Source organism: Vulpes lagopus, chromosome 2, assembly GCF_018345385.1.
Source record: "Vulpes lagopus strain Blue_001 chromosome 2, ASM1834538v1, whole genome shotgun sequence".
Taxonomy (NCBI): Eukaryota; Metazoa; Chordata; class Mammalia; order Carnivora; family Canidae; genus Vulpes; species Vulpes lagopus.
In genome coordinates this window covers 133,876,087-133,888,303 of record NC_054825.1, presented here as the reverse complement: position 1 = coordinate 133,888,303, position 12,217 = coordinate 133,876,087, and the positions used below count along the sequence as shown (strand labels likewise).

Sequence of the window (12,217 nt, the reverse complement as noted above, 5' to 3'; positions counted from 1 at the left end):
GAGCTGTTGTGTTCAAACAGGAATGGCTCTCCACTGTGCCTCCTGAGGTTCCCCTTGCTCTCCTTGCCATTTTGTAGTGATTCCGAGTCACTTCTGTGAAGGTTTAGGTTCTGCCCGACACATTTGAAAACCACTAATCTAATATCTTTCTTTGGTAGCCTTCCATCCCCAGCCACACACTCACTTCCTTAGTTCAAGTCCTATTCATCTACACCTGTGGATTCATATTGCCCCTGGACTCTGCATTCCCTCAGCATTTATTGCTTTGCTTTGTAGAACAGCACACTGTGTGGAGAATGGATGTCTTGATATCAAACATCCCAAGGACAAAAATAGTTTCACTTTATCCCTTCCACTCATCTCCAACTCTTGCAGCATGCCCAGAGGCCAGCATAACAGTAGTGCTCCATTGAACAAGGAGCTGTGAAAGTTCCTCCGTCTCTGGGATTTAATTTGCACATTTTCATGGTTGTGAGCAATGCTATGCATCAAAGACAAAACTCTTCCTATCACCAAGAGTTGGCTATACCAGTCATGTTCAGACGTTTTTTTTCTTTTTTGGAGAGGGAGAGAGAGTGGGGAGGGGCAGAGAGAAAGTGAGAATCTTAAGCAGGCTCCACACCCAGTGCAGAGCCCAACACAAGGCTTTATCTCATGACCCTGAGATCCTGATCTGAGCTGAAATCAAGAGCTGGATGCTTAACTGACTGAGCTGTCCTGGTACCCCAGTCACGTTCAGACATTTAAATCTTGACCACTGTCTTGATCCTGAGGAAGTATCTTGCTATAGATGAGTGCAAAAGCATGTTTAATGTCATTTTTCAGTTATCTTGGAGTTAACATCTGGAGTCCAAAACTAGAGACAAGCAAGAGCCCTAACAATCCCACATTTTAAAGAGAGCCACCAACAATTGTACCACCCACTTACCAGGACTCATTAAAAATCAGCTTAAAAATACTGGGTGCTACCCATCCTTCATCTCAGCTTTTATTCTCCTATATGCAATAGAAGCAGAAGGCTGGGGGAGGGAACAGAGAAGAGTTCTGAGAATCTGAGTGGTAGTAACAGCTTTGTTGCCATACAATGTTTTTGTGTCACTTTTTTTGTTGTACTTCCTTAAAGCCAAATGAGGGGCCTTCAAGAGAAACATTTGTAACAAAAGGGGGTGCCTGCAAGAACAAGACTCAACCCATCATTCTCCTTTTGGACGTGGGTCAGAGAGCCGACTTGCTGCTCTGCCCTTTTTTTCTGTGAACTAGATAGAAGTGAATTGAGTGGTCACAGGATGAAGAGACATGGATATAGGGGGAGCAGCCTGACTTTCCACTGTTGGGCTTGGAGATAGTCTGAATTTCCTGTGGGTTTAGTGAGCACTGAGCAAGGTATCTGAACTGGAGCCATCTCACTAGGCAAGAAGTCTGCCAGCCAGGCAGTGGAATCCCAGACAGTGGACTCCCAGCTGCAAGGTGTACTATCTCACCTTGTTGGTGAGTGGAAGATGGAGGAAGACATGGAGATGGAGGTGAAATTGGATGCCCATTATAGTAGGTAACTGCTGGGGGTGGGGGTGGGGGGTGGCGAAGTGCAAAGAACCTTATGAAAACTCACATGTGCACCCTCTATATTTGGGTGATTATGCACTGAGGACTTCCATAGCCACAAAGTGTTGCCCAGAGAAGCAACCACAATGCACAGAAAAAGGATCATTAAGACCGTTAAGTCAAGAAATGGTTTCCATTTTCCCCCCCACATCCTTCCTATTCTTCATCATCATAGGAATCTGACCTCGATAACAGAAGGGCAATTCAAATTCAGATTAGGGTGTATAGAACCACTGAGTTTAGGGGTGGAAATAAAATGAAAATGAAATATAAGAGGAGGATTGTAGGTCAGACTTAGATGAAAGGGCTTGGAAAGTCACCAATATTCCCCCAAAATGCTGTTAACAGATGTCCAGGGGCATTTGGATAGAACATAGTTAAGCAGTGGTTGGAAAAATTAAAGTTATCATCCCCACTGAGTGAAGGCTACTCGAGAAACAGTTACTTTATTCACTTATACTGAAAAGAAGAAAGCCAAACTGTAAACATCTTTGCATAAAAATTTTAAGAGAACTCCAAAGAAACAGAGATCTGTTTTTAGAGTTCTTATGGGCTCTCTGCCTTGACAGTCTACATACAGCGTTGGTCACCTGTATAATGTCACTTTGAACTCAGGTGCAAAGGCCTTCTTGAAAATTAACTTGTATTTTATTTATATCTTTATTTTTAAAGATTTATTTATTTATTTTAGAGAGAGAGAGAGAGAGAGTGTGTGTGTGTGTGTGTGTGTGTGCATTCGCCTGCAAATGAGGGGAGAGTAAGAAAGAGACAATCTTCAGGCAGACTCCCCACTGAGCACGGAGCTCTATGTGGGGTTCAGTCTCCCCACCCATGAGATCATGACCTGATCCAAAACCAAGAGTTGAAGACCTAACCAACTGAGTCACCCAGGCACCCTGAAAATTAAACAAATTAACTTATTTTTAAAGAGAAATGCTTATTTCAGTGTGCAAAGTAAACTATTTATTGTTCAATTATTTTTGAACTCGGTTTAAGTTTATAAAAACATAAATTACTTAAAAATAATTTGATGAGTCTTATTTTATATATTTTATGAGTTGTAAATTATAAATCCAACAGCTTAGATGGAATGAAGCAAAAATTTAAAGTTCCATCCTGCCACATGTTCACTCTGTATATGTAACTATGGTAAATAGTTTCTTCTGTATCTTCCCAGAAATTCCCATGCCTCTGGGGTCGTGTAAGCATATGGATATTTGTCTTCTTTTTAGCAAAAGTGGCATTTACTAGACACAATCTTTTACAACTTGCTTTTTTTTTCATTAAAAATTTGTCTTATCCCAACTCTGGGAAACGAACAAGGAGTAGTGGAAAGGGAGGTGGGTGGGGAATGGGGATAACTGGGTAACGGGCACTGAGGGGGGCACTTGATGGGATGAGCACTGGGTGTTATGCTATATGTTGGCAAACTGAACTCCAATAAAAAAATTTGTCTTAAATATGCATTTATGTAAGTATATGCTGATCCACTTCATTCCTTTTAAGCACTGCATGATATTCCACTTTTTAATGTTTTTTATGATATTCCACTTTATTTTTACCTCATAATTTAACCATTTTTCCATTAATGGGCTTCTAGCTCAATTATGTTTTTAAGAATGTGCTATCACGTAATAAATCGATGATTACCCTGATATATGTATTTGTCTATTTCTAAAAGGAAAGTCTCATTTAATTGTAAATTTTCAAACCAATGTTACAATAATATGTTCAAAATACAGAATCTGAAGTGTTACATGATATGAAAATACTCAGAGTAACCAGAGAAGATTAAATTTTGCTCAGTTCAGGGACGCCTGGGTGGCTCAGTGGTTGAACGTCTGCCTTTGGCTCAGGGTGTGATCCCGGGGTCCTGGGATCAAGCTCCACATTGGGCTCCCTTCTGGGAGAGTGCTTCTCCCTCTGCCTCTCTCTGTGTCTCTTATGAATGAATGAATGAATGAATGAATAAATAATAAATAATAATAATTGAAAAAATTTTCTCATATAGTTGATGATATTAAGTAATTTTAAACCATTACATCCCAACCCTCATAGTTGGCAACTTATATATGGTAGAAGCAGCCAGACTTATTTAACCAGTGCACTGCATAACACCATGTTTGATAACAGAATGTACACTGAGATTATATACACATACCTTCTTAGCCAGAGATAGGGTGAGAATTAATAGAGTAACATATACAATCTCCTCGTGACAGGTGATTGAAGAAGCTAACATAAACAGTGTGACTATTTCCTTTCTGGTTCACTCAGGCTTCATAGATGACAAAACAAAGGCACTGCTACGAGGCTTATCTTCCATTTGTTTGTCATTCTTCAAAGTAATCTCAACTTTTCCCAATTTATCTGAGGTCAAAATATCTTCTGTTTCAACAAACCAGGGTAGAGGGCAGGGAACACTACTACTGAGGTGTGTCTGCACTGTCTTTAATAACTGAGACCATGTATTTTTCCCCCCTAAGATAAATGTTTCTATCAGCACAACACTCTTTTCTTGGTTTTAAGCCACTGACTACTCCATTACTGCTGCTGCCGCCTATGCAATATGACTGTCCATCCTGGACCTGGACCAGCGCCTCCTGGACACAGCCCTCCCTGGAGATAACTGTGTCTGAAAATGGGTCTTATCCCAGGGCTGTTTATACTCAGTAGTATAAGTTGAGAAACCTCATAACAGAAGCCTGTCTTCTGAGAGGTGTGTCTGTGTGAGCGTACGTGTATGTATAAAAAGACATTTCAGTTTTCAATAAACTGTTTACTGTTCAAACATTAAATAAATGTAGAACTGTTTTAATCAGCTGAACAAATATTTAATGTACACTCCAGCATAAGAGCTATGTTTAAAAATATCTTCTATACTGCTAAGATACAGGGAATTTATGGAAACCAGTGACCTGAAAGGTAAAACAAACATTCAGGAGGAAAAAAAATGAAGTATATAATTTTAAATTTAAACTTACCCCTCCTCTCTTTTATTAGCATCCAAGAGTATTGTGTGCGTGGGTGGGGGTGGGGGGCAGTGCTTTTTGGATAACTTTTATATTTTTTAGAACAGCTAATGGTTGGGTGACTCTCAAATTAATTTCCAGTAAATTGTTATGAGAAGGTAAAACATGGCAAAGCTCATGCTCTGTCCAGAACTGCATTTCTTAGTGGAGTAAGTGTTTGTTTGCTCTTTAGGTTCTAAACACTGGAGGTCATTCATGGCAGTTGTGGCTTGGGTTTCTGTCCACAGCTGTTAGAAGGGATTGTCTAAAACTCCAACAGGAAATGCTAAGGTTCTTGGAAAACACTTAATCCTCAGTAGGTTCTGTGTAAATATCATAGAAATTTGGCAGAAAGTGTGTATTTTTAGAAAAATAACCTCTTACAAAGATACATGGGAAATACCTTTAATAAAATGGATGCTATCATCTTTACACTAATTGCATTCTTAATTGTATTTGCAAAGAAAAATGAAAAAAAAATAAGGATGTTAAAGTGGCCTTGCTTTCTAACACTTACTGTCCTGCTAATTATTTTGGTAGGCAGACCTCTAATCAAGGTCATCTCTCTCTTCCTGAATTGTAAGGGTATCTTGCAGTACTTGGTTGTCTGTGGCCATAATTCTCTTAGCTTTTGGTGATTGTTTAGATATGACAGTACAAGGAGGCCATGCTATCATGTTGGCCACAAACTCATCTGCCATTCTGATCAAACAGTACGCCCACCCCATGTCATCAAGAGAGGCTTTAGAGGTGCCTGGGTGCCACAGTCAGTTAAGCAACCAAGTCTTGGTTTTGCCTCAGGTCATGATCTCATGGTTGTGGGACTGAGCCCCACATGGGGCTCTGTGCTCAGTGTGGAGTCTGCTTGAGATTCTCTCCACCTCCCCCTGCCCCTCCCACTGGTGCTCTCTCTCTTTAAAATAAATAAAATAAACTTTAAAAAAGAGAGTCTTCAACAGTAGCTTTCTACCCACTTAATCAGATTATCAATGTAGTCAACTTGATTTACCATTCAGCATTTAAAAACACCATATTTATTGGCTTTCCAATACATGCCTTTATTAATATGGATATAATGTTTAAGTTTCTTTCTGGTTTACAATAGATAGTCATTAAATGAAAAACTTGAAGTTGTCAAGTAATTTTGTTTTGCCACTTCTTTTGGGACACAGCATCAGTCGATGTGTTTACTACGGAAGTGACCTGCCATTGGTTCAAAAAGAAATGCTTCAATTCTAGTCAGAACACACGTCGTTTCTGGCTCCCTGCAGCTCCACGACAATTCATCCGTCTGTCCATGATCACTGAAAAGTCTTCATGTTCCTGAGAACACTGGGAAAATAGCACTTCAGAGCCTGAGTTCAGCTGTTCATAACCATAATGAAGAGGAACTGGAAGCTGAGAATTAAGAAGAGAAGAAAGGAGAGGAAGCTACTTAGCAATCAGAAGAAATACAGTGTTTATGAGATCATTAGGAACCCATTTGCAGTGCTTTTTCCTAACTAGCTTTAGCAAAACGGAAGTTGTCGACTTAAATCAATGACTATAACCCACCCTATATCCACATGGCTGTGAAGCAATTAATGCACCTTAATGCCATAATGAAATGGTTGGAAATTATAAAATGCCTCTTCCAAATTCGGGGCTGCTTTTCCATGAGGGAGCTTTGATGTCTGTGCTGCCAGGCAAAACTGGCTCTTGTGTCGGTGGCAAGACGGTGTGCTTGGCAACAGATCCACAGGCATAACGCGAATATACCTGCCTTCCTTCTCAGTGCCCTCTGAAGTAACTACTGTGTTTGGAGCTGAAAAAAAAAAAGGAAATTAGAATGTTTGCTTATTTAGCTTCAGGTAGAGCTTTGGCTATAGCAATCTCTGAAGCACCATGAAAAATGCATGGTCTTTCCCACTGCGTTCTTAGACATAGAGCACATAAACACAGAGATAGCAATGAAAGGGTCTCCATGCTGATGTAGCTTAATTCAGGCTATTTTCCTCTGACTTCTGGCTTGCTCTACCTGACTTGAGGCTATGGTATTAACATACCATCCACATAATGAGGGCTCACCTGGACACAATAAGAAACTTAAAGGTAGATCCCCACAAGCTTTTCAGACCTTGGACTTTCCCTATACCAGCCCAGAGAACAGAATTAGATCCTATTCAATATGTATATGAGCAGTTTTCTACTTCTGAAATTCATGGCCAAACAATAGCTTCTTCAGTTTTTCCCTGTACCTTGCAACCTACCTGCTGTTTTATTTAGTGTCATCATCTCACTTCCTCTCTGTACTGTAAGCAAAGGTGTGAGACAGCCTATTCATATATTAACAGCTATTATCCATTACAAATGTTATTTCCCCCGTTCCTTATTTTTTTTTAATCAGACTTGAACTTCAGGTGAGCTGGAGCACAAAAGGGTGGGTGGTATGAGCAGGAAGCTGCTGTGCATCGGGCATCCTCACATCGCCCCGCACATGGCCTTTCCTTGCCCGTAGGTAGGCACGTTTATCCTGGAAGACAAGCAACTCACCTGAGCCTCCCAGGAGATTAAAGTCACTGTGTTCACCCCAGGAGCAGCATCTGGAGCTCTTAACCCTGCTCACTCAGAAAGCCAAGCAAATGCCCTGGAGTAGAGATCGGGAGAGAACAGCTTTAGCTGTCCTACCCACTTCTTAATATATAACCCAACATGTCACAGATAAACATATTCTTTCTGACATTCCAGGCGTTCTGGCAACAAGTCCAGGAAGCTTTCCCAGGACTGTCCCAGGAAGGCTGGCTGACACAGGAGGCCTCTTTAGTTGGCTCTTCCCTAGTCCTGGAGATTCGTACCTACACACTCCACTGCCTGTGGTCAGGTTTACTCAGTGGAAGCCCTACTGTCCAAACAGGGTGGGTTTCTGGTCAGAAACAAGCCTTGCCACACACCAGTAAACACAAACACATCACCCTACAGAGTCTCTTTCTTTCTTTTAAAGGGCAGTGCAAATCCAAGGGTCAGCAGTCGGGAGGAATAGCACCAAACAAGTGGAAGCTGTGTTTGCTCCACCAGAAACATGAGCCGCACATGTCTCCAGGAGGATTTGCTGTAGCGTGTCCAAAATACACGGACCTGGGTGAGGGGGTGGGGGGGGGGCGGGGTTCCTACTTCAAAGTCTCCTCCCAGCTGCTCCTAGAGAAAGAGACTCCTTCAGGATTTCCCCCCACAGGAAAGCACTTACGAGACTGCCATTTCTGGATTAACTGTCTTTATCTATTTGAAACTGGAAGAGACGGCAGCACTTGTTTGTTTTCTATTGATGTTAAACAGATGCACAGGCCTATTACAGCCACCCGGGCCTAATTCAAGATGAAGCTGTGATAGGAATGCTGTCGCCGTTGGGCCCATGTGAGCAGAATGGATCTGCCTATTACTGCATATGCGTTCAATATTTTCATTTGATTTAATGCCCCAGACTCCCCCACGGATCAAACTACACCTACCTACTCTTGGCTGCTTTCGGAAGAAAACAGGTCTCCTGCACAGACGAGGACACAGCCTTCAGAAATTCACTCTGATTTCAAGATCAGCTGTTATTTCTTCAGTAGATCAGATCAAGGCTGCAATTATTTGTTTTCTCAAATCATGATCTGTCTGTGAAAGGTGGTGAAGTAAAGGAAAGAGAATAAGGGAAAGAAGAGGGAAAAGCAGATATTGGGTCGAGCGTTAATTATTCATTTATTTTTAAAGGTTTTGAATCTCATTTGAACCAGTTTGGATCCTCTGGGCTTCCTGAGGGCTGGGCATCACAGTGAGCAGGACCTGCCCCCAACATCAGAAAATCCTAACATTTTCTAAGAAGGATTTAAATGTAAGTTTTACAGCTCTGCTTTCAGAGTAAGATGCAATGAAAAGTGAATCAAGGGTATTTGAGTTTGCAGAATTTTTACGTTTTGTTTCCCTTGTGTAAAATAAGATTTTTGCCAACATTAGAGAGCTCAGATAGCTTTTGGAAGTGAATGGGGTGTGGGATAAAAACAAATTAAATTAGTGATATAGTGAAAACCCTGATTCAAAAGCCTCTATGGAGTTTTCCCAGACAACATTACCTCAGTGTCTCTCTCTGGGGGAGAAACAATTCTCAGAGGGAGTGAAAAAAGGAAGTAAACCTATTCCCAGGTGGAGGGAGCCTGAGTCCAGAAAATCAATATCCATATGGAAAGTTACTTGGAAGATCCAACTCTGAAGAGTCAAATCTGCCTGATGATTCCAGGAACAGAATCAAACAAGGCAGGCTTCTGGAGACAAGAAAACTCAGCCTTCTCCAGACTTTAGACCCCTTTAAAGCCACTGTCCTCCTCCTGCACTGAGGTAGTCAGTCTATCTCAAAAGCATCCAGGGTTATCATGTCTACAAGTTGTTTCCCTGAACTCCATTTCTTGCCAGGCTATATTTCATCCAGGCAGAGACTGATTACCACATATTCAGATTTTGCTAGAGATCTGTACACAGTTTAGGAACCACTTAAGGTGAAAGCTATCTGTGTCCTAAATGACAGTCAACTTCATCCAGAACTAAAATAAATAAATAAATAAATAAATAAATAAATAAATAAATAAATAAATAAATAAAATAGCACTCTTATTGATCAGAAAACGTTCCTCAGCAGAACACCATAACACCATGCATTGGGGTTTGTTTGCTTGTTTGGTTGCTTTGTACATTTTTCAAGACCTGTGACCTTTTCAACCACCTAGCTATCATCCACCAAGAAATATTGTAATGATGGATACATAATGGGAACCAATCATTTTACAAAATGAAATATACTAATTTTTAAAAAGATTTTACTTATTTATTCATGAGAGACACAGAAGGCAGAGACATAGGCAAAGGGAAAAGCAGACTCCTCACAGGGAGCCCGATGTGGAACTCGATCCCAGGATCCCGGGATCACACCCTGAGCCAAAGGCAGATGCTCAACCACTGAGCCACCCACGTGTCCCAAAATATACTAATTTGAATGCATATGTATAATTGTTCCTTTCTGTGTAGAGATCCTATGCTGAAATGGCTACACTCCAAAACACCTTTTCCTTTTCTATCATTAAAATGTTAAAATCTCTCACACCTCAAGCTTGCCAGTTGCATTATACAATTAACAATTCCCCAAAAACAATTCCCCCATATCAAAAATATGAATATTTAGACATAATCATATTAAACATATAATGTTAACTTGGCTTATTCATAAAAGCTGTGGTCTAGAAAGATGGTCATGACTACTGTCTCTCCTCTGTATGCTTTAGATCCACATGAGAGATTGTATTTGGTTCTGGTACCAAAGTCTCATAAGGAATAAAAAGTAAACTTAAGTCTACAACAGAGGATAACAACAAGATAACAATAGAATTTCAAGCTTTGCATCTAAGAGTCAGCTGAAAGAACTATATCATTAGCCTAAAATAACATGAAAAACATTTAGCTGCTTCTTATGATTTAAAATCCATCATGTGGAAGATGAATTTGACTTATCTCGAATGTTCCAAGTGATTCATCTAGCCCTAGGTAGTAAAAGTTGCAAAATTTGGCTCAATTTAGGGAAGAATTTTCTAAGATTCAAATAGTTGCTTCAAGCTTAGGGCAGACAACAGTCTTTTGAGACTTGGTTGAGTTATATTCAAATGTAACATGATTGGTTGAAATGATATATAGAAAAGTCTATTTATGGAGCTCTAGGATCCTGTGATCCTATCGTATCCAATATAAACTAGGTTTTTGGGTTTTTTTGTTTTCCTTTAGCTATTTTTTCCCATTCTAACAGATGATCCATGGAAAATATCAGATAAGTCTTTCTTTGAAATGTTGTACCTTGAGTCATATATTTAACACCCTATTATTCATGTACAAATAGAAACATCAACTAATCACTTCTTAATATTTATGCTGTAAATGAAGGCAAAAAGTCTTCTTGATATTGACAGCCTTTGAAAATACCCCATAGGTTTGGAATAGAAGCAGGGCCCTTATAAAGATCAGAAGGCAATGTCCTACAGTGAGAAAATTGATACCATGAAACAGCAATTCTCTTTGAAGCTCAGAGAAAAGGTCTACTGAGAAAAGTTAAATACACAAAAGTCAAGATTTGCCAACTATGGAAAAAAAATCAGCATCTGAAACCATTTCAAGCAAAAGTGTAATTTCTAGCAGTGGTAAATTGTCAAGTGTAGGCTGAAAAGAACTAAGACCATGCTTTCCTCCCCAAATCTCTTGTCTTAAACAATTCTCATAGCAACTGGTTAGTAGGATTGGAGGACCCTATAGGCCAAAGGGCATATGGCTAAGCATCTGTGGGGTTCACTGAACATGCTGTCCTTGGCAACTACCCAATGGCATGGTACAGACAGAATTTGCTGGACTTCATTTCATGGAGATACCAAAACACTAGCAACAACTAAAAGTAAACTTTACAAACATGTTTTTATAAAGGAGTCTATTAGTCTGATATTTCATTTACAAAATCATCTGAACAAACAGTCCTGGCACCATCCCCTTTCTTGCCACTTCCCCCCAATAGCCAAGTCTTTTGATTTTTTATTTTTTCACAGAACGTTAAATTAGTCATTTTAAAGTGAAAATTTCAGAGGCATTTAGTATATTCAGTGTTGAGCACCACCATCTTTATTTAGCTCCCAAGCATTCTCATCACCCCGGGAGAAAACCTCACAGCATTAAGCAGACACTCCCCCAGGTCGTTCCCTCAGCCCCTGGCAAATACCAATCTGCTTCTTGTCTCAGTTGATTTACCTATTCTGGATATTTCAAATAAATGGAATAATATAGTATGTGACCTTTTGTGTCTGGCTTCTTTCACTTAACAACATTTTATAGTTTCTATTTTATATAGTTTATATATATTTTTTGCCATGCTTTACTTTGTGGTTCAAAGTACCTTATTTTGGGTGTCAGTATCTTTGTGCAGATCTCTACAAAGTGTGTTTATTCCCCTCATATATCATATTATTTGAACTTCACAACAATCTTATAAAGCTGGCAATAATGACATTTCTATGACCATTTTACAGGTGAGAGTATTGAGACAAGGAGAGCCAGTCCATCATACCACAATAAATAACCTGATTTATTCCGATCTTCTTGTTCCATTGCCTTTTCTAAGGCACTGAATGGATTTTTGTCAGAGCTATTACAAACACAGAGCACTTACTAGCATCTATATTTTTAAATTCTCAAAACCATATTTTAAATGAATAGAATAAATGAAAAATCACTTTTGGACACATTATTACTGTTCATACTCAGTCGAGAGCTGCTTTGGACACCTAACAGTTCCATAAGACTGGAATTAATCTGCACACAAGACCATATTCTGTCCCAAGTCCAGATCTCCATTTGGAGTCATTTGGAAGCCAGCTCAGCCATTAGTTCCTTGGGGCTTGTATAGTGTCTAGGTCTTGGCTCTGTTATCTGTACAGTAAGAAGGTGAGACAAAAATGACCCCTAAGGTCTCTTCCAGATAAGAATTGTATAATGCTCAGCTAAGCCAGAGCCCAAACTCAACACTGAACTCATCAGCTCCGTCTACATAAGGTTAGTACCACTAT

The 12,217-nt window shown here is 39.9% G+C and overlaps 1 long non-coding RNA gene across 2 annotated transcripts; it reads right to left on the bottom strand.

Moving 5' to 3' along the window:
- Nucleotides 1-5,651: 5,651 nt before the first annotated feature.
- LOC121485238 lies at nucleotides 5,652-7,255 on the bottom strand. 2 transcript variants are annotated; one of them, XR_005986243.1, is made up of 3 exons: nucleotides 7,146-7,255; nucleotides 6,168-6,417; nucleotides 5,652-6,011 (listed from the first exon to the last, which is right to left on the bottom strand). It is a non-coding gene; the product is annotated as an uncharacterized LOC121485238 (long non-coding RNA). The 2 variants fall into 2 exon arrangements; XR_005986242.1 differs by having other exon boundaries at nucleotides 6,203-6,417.
- Nucleotides 7,256-12,217: the final 4,962 nt, after the last annotated feature.